This window comes from Rhinatrema bivittatum, chromosome 15 (assembly GCF_901001135.1).
Source record: "Rhinatrema bivittatum chromosome 15, aRhiBiv1.1, whole genome shotgun sequence".
NCBI lineage: Eukaryota > Metazoa > Chordata > Amphibia > Gymnophiona > Rhinatrematidae > Rhinatrema > Rhinatrema bivittatum.
Window position 1 is genome coordinate 65,070,683 of NC_042629.1, and position 13,412 is coordinate 65,084,094.

Consider the following 13,412-nt stretch of genomic DNA (forward strand, 5'->3'; position numbering starts at 1 on the left):
AAAATGTTCACGGCAATGTTTGGATGTGAACTGCCTTCAAGCACGAAGGGTACAGCGTTTGGGTGTAGAGGAGTCGCTGCGAGATGGACCCCAAAACACTGTTTCCTGGCCTAGAGTTGTGTGGTTTCTGCCTGTTCTCAAGCGCCTGGACTGGCCGCCGCCTAACGCCTGTTTTAACAGCGTAAAGACTCCAGCAATGAATAATCTGAAATGCCTCATCCATTACTGACTTTATCAATATCTGTAGAGAAATATGTTTTCATTTGTAGAAAGGAGGCTTGTACTGAGTTGATCATGAGTGGGAATGAAAATAAAGATGGATGAATCTGTTCATGGGAAAAGATTTGGGTGCTGCATTTTGCTGGTAGCTTTTTTTTTGTAAGCTGTAGTTTGCCCTTGTGTTTTTTTTGTTTTGTTTTTTTTTAGCATAAAACGAATTGCCACTGCAGCTCCTTCTATTGTATTTCATTTGACAAAGCCACCACTGTGCTCTCGTGCCTTCTGCCCCAGTGAAAGGGTGAAAGCTGTATTTATTGCTCATTTTACTTGTGCATGCTTTTTCGTTCTGTTAATATTTTTAACACCTCCTTAATTCCCTCTCTCTCCCATATAGTTGACAGATAAGGACACTACTGTTGCTAGAAATTGTCAGCCAACTCCAATACCGTTTAAAGCTGATCATGAACATGTAATTATTTCAAAGGTTCCTACTACCTCTGAAACAGATCACTGCCGTAACCTGAAGGTTAAGTGGAGCATCAGCCCGGGCCTGCGAGATTCCAGTTTTGCATTCTAGAATATTCTCCATAATTAGGCTTGTAAGAGCATAATTAAGATAAAGGATGCTTACAAAGCACTGAAAATGCTGTGCAGGAATTCCAAGCAGTTAAAGGTTATATTTGCTTCTGGTAGGCATGCAAATAATATGGGGTAGATTTTCAAATGCGTGCGTGTGGTTCCCGGTGCGCGCAGGCGTGCTGGATTTTAATAATCGGCAGGCACATGTATGGACGGGTGGCGTCTTGCCCGCGCAAGGGGGGTGGGGTTTAAAAAATAACGTGCAGCGACACGATTGGTCCTTCACCAGTTCCCTCCCAGTCTGCTCCAATTAAGGAGAGGACTAGGAGGGAATTTTCCTAACCCCCTACCTAGCCTTCCTCCCTGGCCCCTAAATCTACTCTAACTTATTGCAATTTTTTTTTTTGTTTGTTTTAGAACTTACCCGCCCCTCTGAGCAGGAGTAAGTTCCACCCACCTGCCGGCTGCTGGCACGCACTTCCTCGGGACAAGGCTTAATGCCTGCTGTCCCGGTCATCCCCCACCCCCTCTTTCAAGGAGCCTGGCATTTCCGCGCGTGGCTGGACTGTTTTTAAAATGCGCTTGGCGCACGGCCCAGCCATGCGCATATCCCCTGGTTTTTGCGTGTGCCGGGCTTTGGAAATTTGGGCTCATGAGGATAACTTTCAAACCTACGCGAGGTACTGCATTTGTGGGTGTATGTGGACAGGTGGAGCTTTATACTAGTAGTTTAGGTTGCTGCATGGTTTATAAAATACAGCACAGTTCTGCTCTGAAAGTACACGTGTGTGTTTCAGTATGCACGAATATCTGCAATGCAGTGGAAGCACAAATGTTCTCTCTTTTAGGTGTGTAAAAAAAAATGTTACAGGTATGTGTAAAAACGGGTATTTTATAACGCACATGTGCATTACATACTTCCTTCGCTGACACCTCCATCAGTTCACGCAGTCTGGCTCCAGTTCAGGTAAACCCTCTTTAACAATATCAATTGTCTGCAATTCTTTTTTGAGGGAGAGATCTGGCTGAAGTGCTAGAGGGACCTAGGGGAATTGCGGACAGACTGGATCGCCAATTGCACTAGTCAATTAGCAGCTGTAAAATTGTGCAAATAAGTTAGCTAGTTTCTATGCAAATCTGTCTTATAAAAGAGCAACATCCACAAGCCCTCTTCAACCTGCCCTGGATTGCCCCTTTTTTTGTTCCAGTAAATATGTGCGCAGAATAAAAAATACACGTGTACATTTGATGTTTATAAAATAACGTGTACATGAATACGGGCTGTTAGCTTGTGCGTGTGCTAATTTTCTACACGTAACCCCTTAGAAAATATGCTCATATATGCAAGTGGCAAATGTATTTCAGCATGGCTCAGCTCTTTACGATGTTGGCAGTACTGAGAAACAGCTGTAAGATGAATATGTGTGATGTAGTAGAAAATAACAGACAGTCTCTGTTTTGATTTTTTAATTGGGTTACTTTTGTAAAGCCATCATATTGCTGTACAAGCATAATAGCTTCAGTATAAATACAGTCACTGTCTCTAACACTATTTTTCAGTCACAGGGTTGTGACCCAGTAGTGGGTCATAAGAACAGAAGACAAAAGGTCCATCAATTCCAGTATCCTGTTTCCAACAGTGGCCATTCCAGATCACAAGCACCTAGTAGGATCCCAAAAGGTCAATATATTCCCCCAAGTCCACCTTAATAACGGGTAATGGACCTTTCCTCTAGGAGCTTGTCCAAACCTTTTTTTATATCCAGCTACCCTAACAGTTTTCATCACATCCTCTGGCAACGAATTGCAGAGCTTAATTATGAGTTGAGCAAAAAAAAAAATATATATTTTCTCCTATTTGTTTTAAATATACCACCTAGTATTTGTACTTTTTGAAAGAGTAAACAAATAATTTGTATTCATCCATTCCATTTTGCTCATTATTGTATGTATAGATCTCTATCATATCCCACCTCAGCGGTCTCTTTTCCGAGCTGAAGAGCCCTAACCGCTTTAACCTTTCCATCCCATTTATCATTTTAGTCGCCCTTCTCTGTACCTTTTTTAATTCTGTTATATCTTTTTTTGAGATAGAGGGACCAAAATTGCACACAATACTTAAGCTTTGGTCGCACCATGGAGCGCCATAGAGGCATTATATTATTCTCTATAGCAAGGTAGATCAGTGACTGTGCCACAGGCTCTCGCCCAACCTGTACCTATTCTGACTGTTCTGGAGAGATGGGGAGGAGAGTATTAAGGGCAGTGTTGCACTGCTAACTCTCGGCTCCGTGCACCTCTTAGGAAGTTGGATCTCCATGACACCCATGCCCCCATGCTGTTTTCACGCTTGTCAAGAAGCAGAGGAGTACTAGCATTGTGTGGCCGATGACCGAGAGCCGCCCGGAACAACGGAAAGGGTAGACGACTTACGGAAGGTGGGAAAAAGAGTGAACAATGGGGGGGGGGGGGGGGGGGGGAGGGGGGGGAGGAGGAGGATTTTCTTCCACTGGATCCTGAAAAAAAAAGTTGGAAAACCGCTGGCCTATAACATCAAATCTGTCACTTCAGAAAGTAATCCTAGCAATGGATGAGGGAAGAAGCAAGGGCAGAGATGCTGCAGGGGACAGTAAACTGAAAGAGAAAAATCGAGGGAAGAGTGCCAGCTATTTTCCACACAGTAAGGGCCTTCGGTCTCTTCCAAATGAATAGACGTGAAGTGAACGCCAGCCAAGCCTTTCCTCCATCTACCCCCTTCCTCAGGTCTCTCAGCGGACAACAGGTCAAATAGCAGTCACAGTGGGAGAGAGGTATGCACTATGCAGCGCACAGAATATAATGAGGAAAACATTGCCTTTTCCTCTCTTGGACAGCAAGAAGGAATTCTTGCAATGTTTGCTGTGTGCTGAGAAATGGGAAAGCTGCATAACCTATTCCCTTTTTGGTCAATGATTTTTCCATGGAAGCCTGCGTGGTGGGATGTTCTGGAGGCACTGTCCACAGCTTGTGGTGGTGGTGATAATGAAGAATCTTAATTTTCATGGCAAAAACCACTTTTTTTTTTTTTTTTAAATCCTAATTTTAATTGTATTTTCGAGCTGGCCAGTTTTTTCTCCAGTTCTTGTTGGGTCAGATAAATGATCCATTGGGCCTGGCAATCCTGTCTCCGATGGTAGCCAGTCCAGGTCACTTGGAAGTAAGTAACCTGAAAGGAAAGTTCAGTGCACGCTGCTCGCTCGCAGAAGAGGGAGGTGGAGACACTAAAGCCTATCTGGTTAAATAATGGTTAATTATTTGGGATCCAAGCTCAACTGGAGCCGGCTTCTACTGAAAGCTATTGCACCATGACTCTGCCTTTGCAGCTAGCTGGAGTATTTCCCCCCCCCCCCACACACACGCCCTGCTACACTTTATTTTTTTTTTTGGAAATAAGAACTTTCTCTCGTGTCGCTATTGCAGGGACGGTCCTCGACCTGGAGCCACGAACCGCAATTCCCGGTTGTGCACCCTATACTTCCCATCAATGGCTGTCACCGCCGCGCGATGGCTGGAGCTCCTCTGCCCCCGCCCAGGAATTGTGGGCACTGCCTCTGCGGCACCTCCAGCTGGCCCCAGGGGATGGACCTGGGCCTTTCGTGTGACAATGCACGGCCTAGCGGCAGAGCCGATGGGCTCCCAACGCCCCCACAAACCTTAGGGGCGCCTCAGCTCAGAACCGCAGCAGGGCTTGGTGTCATCGCTTGCTTTATGTTAGGACTTTTCTGCTCCACCATCTTGTAGCCAGATGTTTAACCAGACAGCCTGGGATGAATGGAATCAAAAAGCAGTGGGTATTTTCTTTCTTTTTTTTTTTTTTTAAACATGTCAAACAGATACGAGACAAGCCTTGGATGCAGAACGAAGCCACAAAGACATTCTGCATGCAAAACCCCCTCCCTCCCCAAAAAAGCAAAAACATGGAAGAAAACGATGCCATTAGTTCACTATCCTTTAAAGTGGTGGATCCCAAAACTGGTTGTGGCAGACTTATAAAAGGGTCCAAGATGCAGTATAATTGCTGAAAAGCTGAACAAGGGGGGGAAAAAAGAAAAAGGCAGGGTAGCCAGACCACAGCCTGATTGGGGTTTTTTTTTTTTTTTAAGTAAAGGCATATTTTCAGCTCTAGCTATGGTGTCATGAGGCATGCAGAGGCCATGCTGTTTATAACTAAGCTAAATGTATTTATGCCCTTGAAATTAAGGGACGAGTAACCCTGACCAAAGTTTGGCAATTAAAAGGTAAGCGTCATTTGAGTTTATGGTATTGGCTGTTCCAGAATCCCAGCTCCCGAGAGGATTTCAGTACGGGCAGGCCCCATATTGTTCGCCTGATATCCTCCAATGTTAGCCTAAGATACTTTTCGGTAGGGGTGTGCAGGGGAAAATATATATATATATATATATATATATATATATCTATCTTTTAATTTGTTTTTGTTTAGTGCACATTAAACACTGTTAATGGTTTCCACTGTAAATTTATTATTTAGTGATAATGTGTATTCTGTTTATTTTTATTGGAAACTACTTTGTTTAATCTTTGGGAAAGTGGGATACACATTTTTCCATTAAAATGGCATGTTTTAGCATATGTTAAACAAGACAAATGAAAGCACATCTCTATCTTTCTGCTCTTTCAAATCTGAGCACCCATACAACTCTGCCACTACACCTCAGTTGTTAAGCCTTACGTCCTATACAGCTCTGCCAGTGCACCTCAGTTCTGGTCCATGACACCTTCTTCCATTTTTAGTAGTAAGCTCTAGCAGCACAGCTCAGTTGCTTACCTGTAACAGGTGTTCTCCAAGGATAGCAGGATGTTAAGTCCTCACATGTGGGTGACATCATCAGATGGAGCCCAGCAAGGAGCATGCCCAGCATGGCACTATCCACGCGTCCATGCAGGATAGCGGGTGGGTTTTCTGTGGGCTAACATCCTGCTGTCCTAGGAGAACGCCTGTTACAGGTAAGCAATTTCACTTTCTCCTACGACAAGCAGGATAGTAGTCCTCACATGTGGGTGAATCCCTAGCTACCAGTCTGGTCCCGAAAATAATGGGACCAACAGACACCAAACAGGTGCCAACAGGCACAACAACAACAGAGGTGCTGTTGATAACGGCAGAGACAGCCTGAACTCTAAACCAGGAGGGCCTTAGGAGAAAGGGTTGGATTCACAGCTGAAAGAGGTTTCTGAGGAAAGACTGGTCGAATCTGCTATCCCAGCAGCCATCCCTGTCCAGACAATAATGAGCTGTGAGGTGTGGCGAGAACTCCATGTCGCAGCCTTGCAGATCTCTCCCATTGGAACTGCCACAGAAGTCACCATAGCTCTGACAGAATGACCCGTGACGTGGTCGCCCAGCTGCAGTCCTGCCTAGTAGTAGCAGACAGAAATGCAGTCCGCTAGCCAGGTGGAGACAGTCTGCTTAGCCACAGCCACTTGCAGCCTATTAAGAGTCAAAAGAGATGAAGAGCTGGGTGGACTGTCTGTGGCCTGCTGTCCGGTCCAGGTAGAAGGCTAAGGCCCTCTTACAATCGAGTGTGTGCAGCGCCTCTTCCCCTTGGTTAGAATGAGGCCTAGGGAAGAAAGGCAGGACAATGGATTGGTTAAGATGGAAATCTGTCACCACCTTCGGCAGGAACTTAGGGTGCGTGCGCAGAACCACCTGGTCATAGAAAAATCTTGTGTAGGGTGGACAAGTAACCAAGGCATGTAAATTCACTGACCCTGCATGCCGACGTGATCACTTCCAAGAATATGACCTTCCAGGTGAAATACTTGACGGTGGAGGAGCGCAGCGGTTCAAACGGTGGTTTCAAAAGACCAGCCGACTCCATTTTGGCAGCTCCAGTCCTGGTTTTACCTCCCCGCACCCCCTTCCCCTCATCCCCCACTTGTAACTCTGCTTTCCCTCAGAAAAGCAAGGCTACACACCTCCGTGCACGCGATGGTGGGGGAGGGAGACGGGAGGCGTGGATCTGCCCACGTCGCTGAAATGGAGCCAGCTTTAGTCACTCTTCTGCAGAGCTTCTTGTGACGCACAGAGAACCATCTGGTAACACCCCGAATCAGGCAGAAGCAAAGCAAGACTCAACTTGTACCTTGTTTAATTATTGGGGCCTATCTACTGTGACTGGGCGGTGCCCACTGATTATGTGCATAAAATAATAATAGTTTTTCAGCCTTTTTTTTTTTTTTTTTTTATCATGGCACGCCATCTATGTCATCGTTTTAATATGCAGAATCAAGTGGACCCAGATAAGGAATCAAACTAATGTTTTTCATATACATTAAACACCAAGGCCTTATCTCTGTGAAATCTGGAGGCATGTGATACAAACGGGCACAGGCGTAATAAATTACCACTGGACAAAGACTGCCAACCGAACAGCCTAATCCAGATGATCTGGGTTTGCCCCACTGCATCTACATGGTTCCACTTTCTCTGGGAAGGGTAAACTCCATTTTCAATGTCAGCAGACAAACGTACCCTTTTTATTTCAGCCATCAAAGTACTGCACTGATAGCAGGGCAAGACTCATGCTCTGACCTGACAGTTTTCGTCCTGTTCCTTTGTGTTTCTGGGTCAATCAGAACTGGTCTCTGTTAGGCTCCTGGGCCATGAGCCTGTATTCATAACAACTAAATATAGACATCAGACTGAGCGATGAGCACTATGGCTCCGCACATGCCCGTCTGACCTCAGGTTGGAAGACTGTGCTGTGCTGTATATAACTCTCCTCGGAAGCAAAGACAGTATCAATATGTTTGATTTCTAATTTGGGGGAGCACTTTTCCATTTTCCACCATTGGTTGTCTTCTAGTGCCGTGGTTCTCAACCCGGTCATCAGGGCCCACTTGGTTAGTTGGGATTTTAGAATGAAAATCACGAGGTACATTTGCACGCAATACCTCCATTATACCTCAGACTATCAAACCTTGTCCCCTCGTTTGTTCAGAAGCATTGGCTGAGACCACGGGGCCAAGCAAAGAAGAGATCCAATACAGGGATGCCCGACAACGTCAACCAAAGAGAGTCCATTAGTCTCTTTCATTAGTCACTGCTCCTGCTGCTTCTTTCTGACTGGGTGGATCAGAGACCATTCGAGCACCTTGAGAGCAAGTCCATTTCCAGAGCAGGTGCATTTCCATAGACTTCACGCACAGAGCATCCAAACGACCTTTCTGTATACACGTTCTCCACAGCTGCCTAAAAATAATTCGAGCGAAGGGTCCCAGGGACTGGAGCTATCATTGAGGAAGTAATCTCAGTAGTCCTGAAAGCCTAGCATTTCCACCCAACTACTTTTTATCGATCTTCTTTGAGTAAGGATTTTGTTGTGGGGCCCAACACTTGCCACCCTCTAAAATCAATTCCCGAGTCTATTTTGCAGTTTTAAGCCTCCAGCATTAGATGGGTTGCAAGATTTGCAACAAGTCCATGCCATAACAAAATGAAAGGTGGAGCAAAATAATTGCTGACTCCTGACGTATCTTTTTCTTTACCTTGGAGGTCAAAAATCTGTGGGAGCCAAGAATATTAAGAACAGAACTATAACGCAAGAAATGTGCCAGATAAAGTACGGAGGTTAAGAACTGGAATTTCCCTACCTTACCATCCCTAAAAAGTAATTCAGTTCACAGTTTGAACTAAAAAAATATCAGTATAATAATAGATTGGAGAACTGGGCAGACTTGGTGGGTCAGGAGGCTCTCATCTGCTGAAAACTATAATATGACTGTCTTTATTTCTTTTTCCTTAGTTTCAATGCAACTTTTAACTGGAACAAAATGGTATTTTCAAAGCTCCTTCCAGTTAGCCACTCCTCTACTAATTTGGACCTAAGTGAAACTGTATCTCACTGTACTGTTCATCATCAAACACAAATCCTAAAAATACCGACACACCCTCTCAAGGATCTCTTGGATAAAAGAAGGGGCCTCTTTAAGCAGGAAGGGAGGAAGGTGGGTCAATTTGGAAATAAGGCAAAATATCTAAAATATGAATATTTCATCCAGAAAGAAAGAGAAATTTAAATAGAGTGAGAAATGTCCTCAATCATAATTTTGTGAGGGAGGATAGAACTGTGTCTCAAAGTGTGGTTTTTTTTTTCCTTTTTAAGCACATCCTTGGTGGTTCCTCGATCTTTCTGAGGAAAGATGATGTTTCCTTAAACATACTACTATGGCAGAAGACTTTGAAAACAAGACTTGGTTAGTTCATCTGCGACTGGGCTATTCCCTTCCACTCTTGTCCTACCTCCAAACCCTACTTTCTCTCTTTTTGGCATGCATACTTGCCCCGAGCAATAGACTCGGTCTGAGCGAGGGCAGGAAACCAGGAGGCCCCCCCCCCCAGTCTGCTGGAACAAAGCTTCCCTTTCCATAAGGCTCCATGGCGCTTTTTGGCGATCTCCACCTGCTCCACTGGCAAGAGACGCACCGCATGCACCTTCAGACTTTTTTTTTCTTTTTGTGTTGCTGCTGTGTTACAGCTGTAGAGTCAAGGAAAGGTAGGTCATATTTTCAATATGTACATTTTGTTTTAAGTTGGGATTTCAAACCATAAAGAAGAATGAAAATTGAAGGCATTGAAAAAAAAATCCATTGATGGATGGACGTTTGGTATCTGACTTAGTTTTCTAGAAGGACAAATAATACATTTTAGCTTGGTTTTCAAAACATAGGATCAAGCCTGCTCAAGTTATCTGGATGATTTGAATAAACTGAATAAAATGTTTGTCACTGACTGTGATCAGTCACCCTGGATCAGGGGATTTGCAAACTCCTGTCCCCAAGAGCTGCGTGCAGACATGCAAATTTGCCTTGGCCTTAAAATCTGCATAGGCAGATACATCTAATGATCATGGTGAACAAACCTGTTTGTGGCTCTCACCCTGAACCTCTGCCCTAAGTACTAAGAGGCCTGAGTGTACCTGTCAAACCTAACTTTCAAAATACAGGTTGACCTATTGGTGACAATTTTAAGTGCCCTCTTGTCTATAGAGAAGGCAGTTGCCTGTAAACCTCAGAGGAGGTCATATACTTTGCTTCTCCTCTGCTCATTATGTTTTCTGGCTGTAGACTGCCCTGTCAGTTTTTATTATCCCTGAGTCCAGCAGGAAGACACAGTGATTTTCCTCTGCCAAACAGCCATCGATGTTCTCGTGATAGTGTTGGGAAATTCTCTCTTTTCACTGGAGCATTAACACCCTCTTCTAGAGGACTCCAGGTAATTACTGACGGTGGGGTTTGAACCCACAGCCTTAGAGGTAACTAACCCGACTCCCAACCCTTGGTCCAATGAGGCTTTCCTGCCCTGCTGTTGAAGCAGCGAGCAACATTGCTGGCCGCTTCGATGGCAAGGGGAAAAAGTGGAATTGGATTCAGCTAACAACCAACGCGCTCCTCGACTTTTACAGACTGGGGTACTGATAAGCATTGGGGTAACCTGCACGGTACGGCACTTACTACTCTTAACAGAAGGCCCGGGATTACTACCCTTAACCAATAAGCCTTGATGCTTTTGATGCAACATCGGAGGAAAAAGACAGGAGTGAAAAAAAGGGAATTGGATTCTGACAACAACCAACAATGGCCCCGACTTTTACAGTCTGGGATACTGATACGAGGACATAAGGGAAAAAGCACAGGACTGCTGCTATGGCCAAGTCCATAATGAAAAGCACATTCAAGTAGCAGCATCATATGAATTGTCAAGAAGGGAGCTCACTCAGTAAAAATGTTTTTAGCTGTAATTTTTTATGGGTTTGACAGTTGCTTGGCTTTGATTGTAAATATTACTGCCCTTAACATAAGGCTTGGGGGTAACCTGCACAAAGCAGCAGTCACTACCACAAGAAGCTTGCTGGGCAGACTGGATGGACCATTTGATCCTTTTCTGCTGTCATTACTATGTTACTATGTAAACAAGAACTGACCAATCAGCAGGGCAAAACCTGTAAAGGAAAAAAGCATAGCAGGAAACTTTATTTAGGAACGGCTTTGTCTTCCAGTAGCAGTCAATTCCTAAGAGCTTCGAGATGCCAACTCTGTGGCATGTTGATAAATTTGGGGCCGAGTGGGATGGTGTTTGAATAATTTGGGCGCTGCTGATTCAGAATAGGCAGGATAACAACAACATAAATTCAATTCAGACACTGAAAATTGGGAAACGGAAGTTCTTTTGAGTTTTCTAATTTTTATTTATTTATTTTTTTTGCTAGCAAGTCCTTGACCAGAGGTCCTGTTTTCATCTAATGCAAAAAACCAATGTTAGTGGATTATATAAATGAAACTATCCATACTTTGAATGAAATTGCCATTCGCTCATCATTTTTTGGTTTTGTTTGTGAGGTTCACAAGGAGTTAACGGAAGCAAAAACAGTATCAGAACAAAAGAAAGCCTGGGCCTTGCATTGGCACAGAGGATCGATCCTTGGACGGTAAAATCTGAGATCAAATAAGGTCTTAGGCAGTACAGAAGGAAAGAAAATTGGGCAGTTTTGATGAGACTTGTGGTCTACATTTCAAAATAATTCCCTAAAAGATCATTTATGGTCAACCTTTAATAGATTTGCACAATACTGAGCCTTTCCCCTCCACCTCAGTCTCCCTCTCTATAGATTTCTAATCAAGGGCCATGGTTTTCTGCAATTCGGCAAATTTGCCAGCGCTGCACAATCTGCCGATTGCTGCAGAATGTTCTTCTTTTGAATCTTTTCATAGCAAAACCATCACTATTTTAACAATATTGTAGCAAAAAGACTGAAAGAAGTCCAAACTGTGTGCTTTCGTCTGCAGAATTAAGCCCGCAACTCTTAGATGCTGCTTTAGAAGGATTTAACAGAACATTGGCATAAAACAAGGGCAGGCAACTGTTGTCTTCAAATACTGCAAGGCAGTTGAGTTTTCAGGATATCCACAACGAATATGCATAAAGATGCATTTACATAAAGTGGAGGCAGTGCATGCAAATACAGCTCATGCATATTCAGTGTGGAAAACATGAGCGGCTTTCCGGCACTTGAAGACCAGAGCTGTCTACCCTTGGCATAAACATTAACACATCAGTCAGGCAGAACAATCATGATTGCTTTAACATGGTACAAAACTCTTTTTTTTTGCCCTTTGTGGAAAAAACAGTGACTATTTATTTAATTATTTGTCTTTTCTATACCGACATTCGATTTGGCATATCCCATCGGTTTACAGTAAACTCATGGTATAATAAGTCAACGGTGTGTTATTATTATTACAACGTAACATGGAACTTAAATAACAAATTGGAACTTATGTTTGATAGATATTGTTGCTATGTAACTTAATTAAACAACTGGAATTTTGATTGAGAAACTAGAGGAAGTAGCAGAGGGAAAATCATATATAAAATTAAACACTGGAAGTTGTAAATTCCATGTGATTGTTGAACTTTAAACACAGAACGTGTTTGATTAGGATCGAAATGATTGGCTCTTATTGGGCATCTGCAGAGCATAGTAAGTTACCTTCCCTCCTCACCTCACCAAATCCGCTATGACGATCACAAGGCGCTCCGGTGAGGTTAGATTGAGGTTCTTTTCAGTGAGAGAATAAACGTTAACAACAAGGTTTGCGAGATCTAATTAGTGAAGGAGAAAACCTTCCTTCCACGTGGAGTCATTTTCACTATTGGAATGGAAACCCTGACATATTTGGGTAATGCAGTCAGAATGCAGACTCTGTAAACAGCTTTTTTAAAATTTGGGATTAGAGAGCCCAGACAACTTGCAGCAGAACCTATCCTTGGGCTTCTGCACAGAACTGGTTTACAAGTTTCCTTTACCTGGCTCTTCCATAAGCATTTTATTTATTTATTTATTTTTTGGTTTGTTTTGCATTTTTTGCAGCGATATTGCACTACCAGACTCCTGCAATCCCCCGAAGGCAAGAAGAAATGCAACTTTGTGGTGGTCTGAGAATTTCTTTTTAAAGAGAAGGAAGGCGTCAGTGGCACAAGGAGAGCACCCAGTCATTTAACACTGATTAACCGTTATAAATTCTTGGACCCTTAACAAAAAAGAGAAAAATATATTGCCAATTGCTACACTTTTTATTTTTTTTTTTTTGTTGCCAGGAGAGGACTTCAAGGCTTGAAACATAAATAATCTTGCAGTGTAAAACAAGCTTTTCTGAAGTCCTTGGCTCCTGGTTCACCCTTGCTTCTTCAATCCCCACCTTGTTCAGCAGGGTCACAAGAGTATCCTGCTGAAGTGCCTGCGAGGGGTGGAGGGTGAATTCAGAGATGGGTGGGGGGGGGGGGGGGGTTGCGAGTGGTGGAGGGAGAAGGGGTCTGGAGGGCTGGGTTCAGAGCAAGGTTAGCTAAATATCAGATGAATTAAGAAGTAACAGACAGCTCTCACCTCATGTTGAACTTTTCACCCACCTAACCTGCTCCTCACCCGGGCCCCGCACAGGTGGAGGGCAAAGGAAAAAGAACCCGATCCTTGCTCCCAACAAGACATGACCTTGTCTAAAGAGAAAGAGAAATCAGAGCTACACGGCAAAGAGTTTCTCAAATCACTATTTTTTTA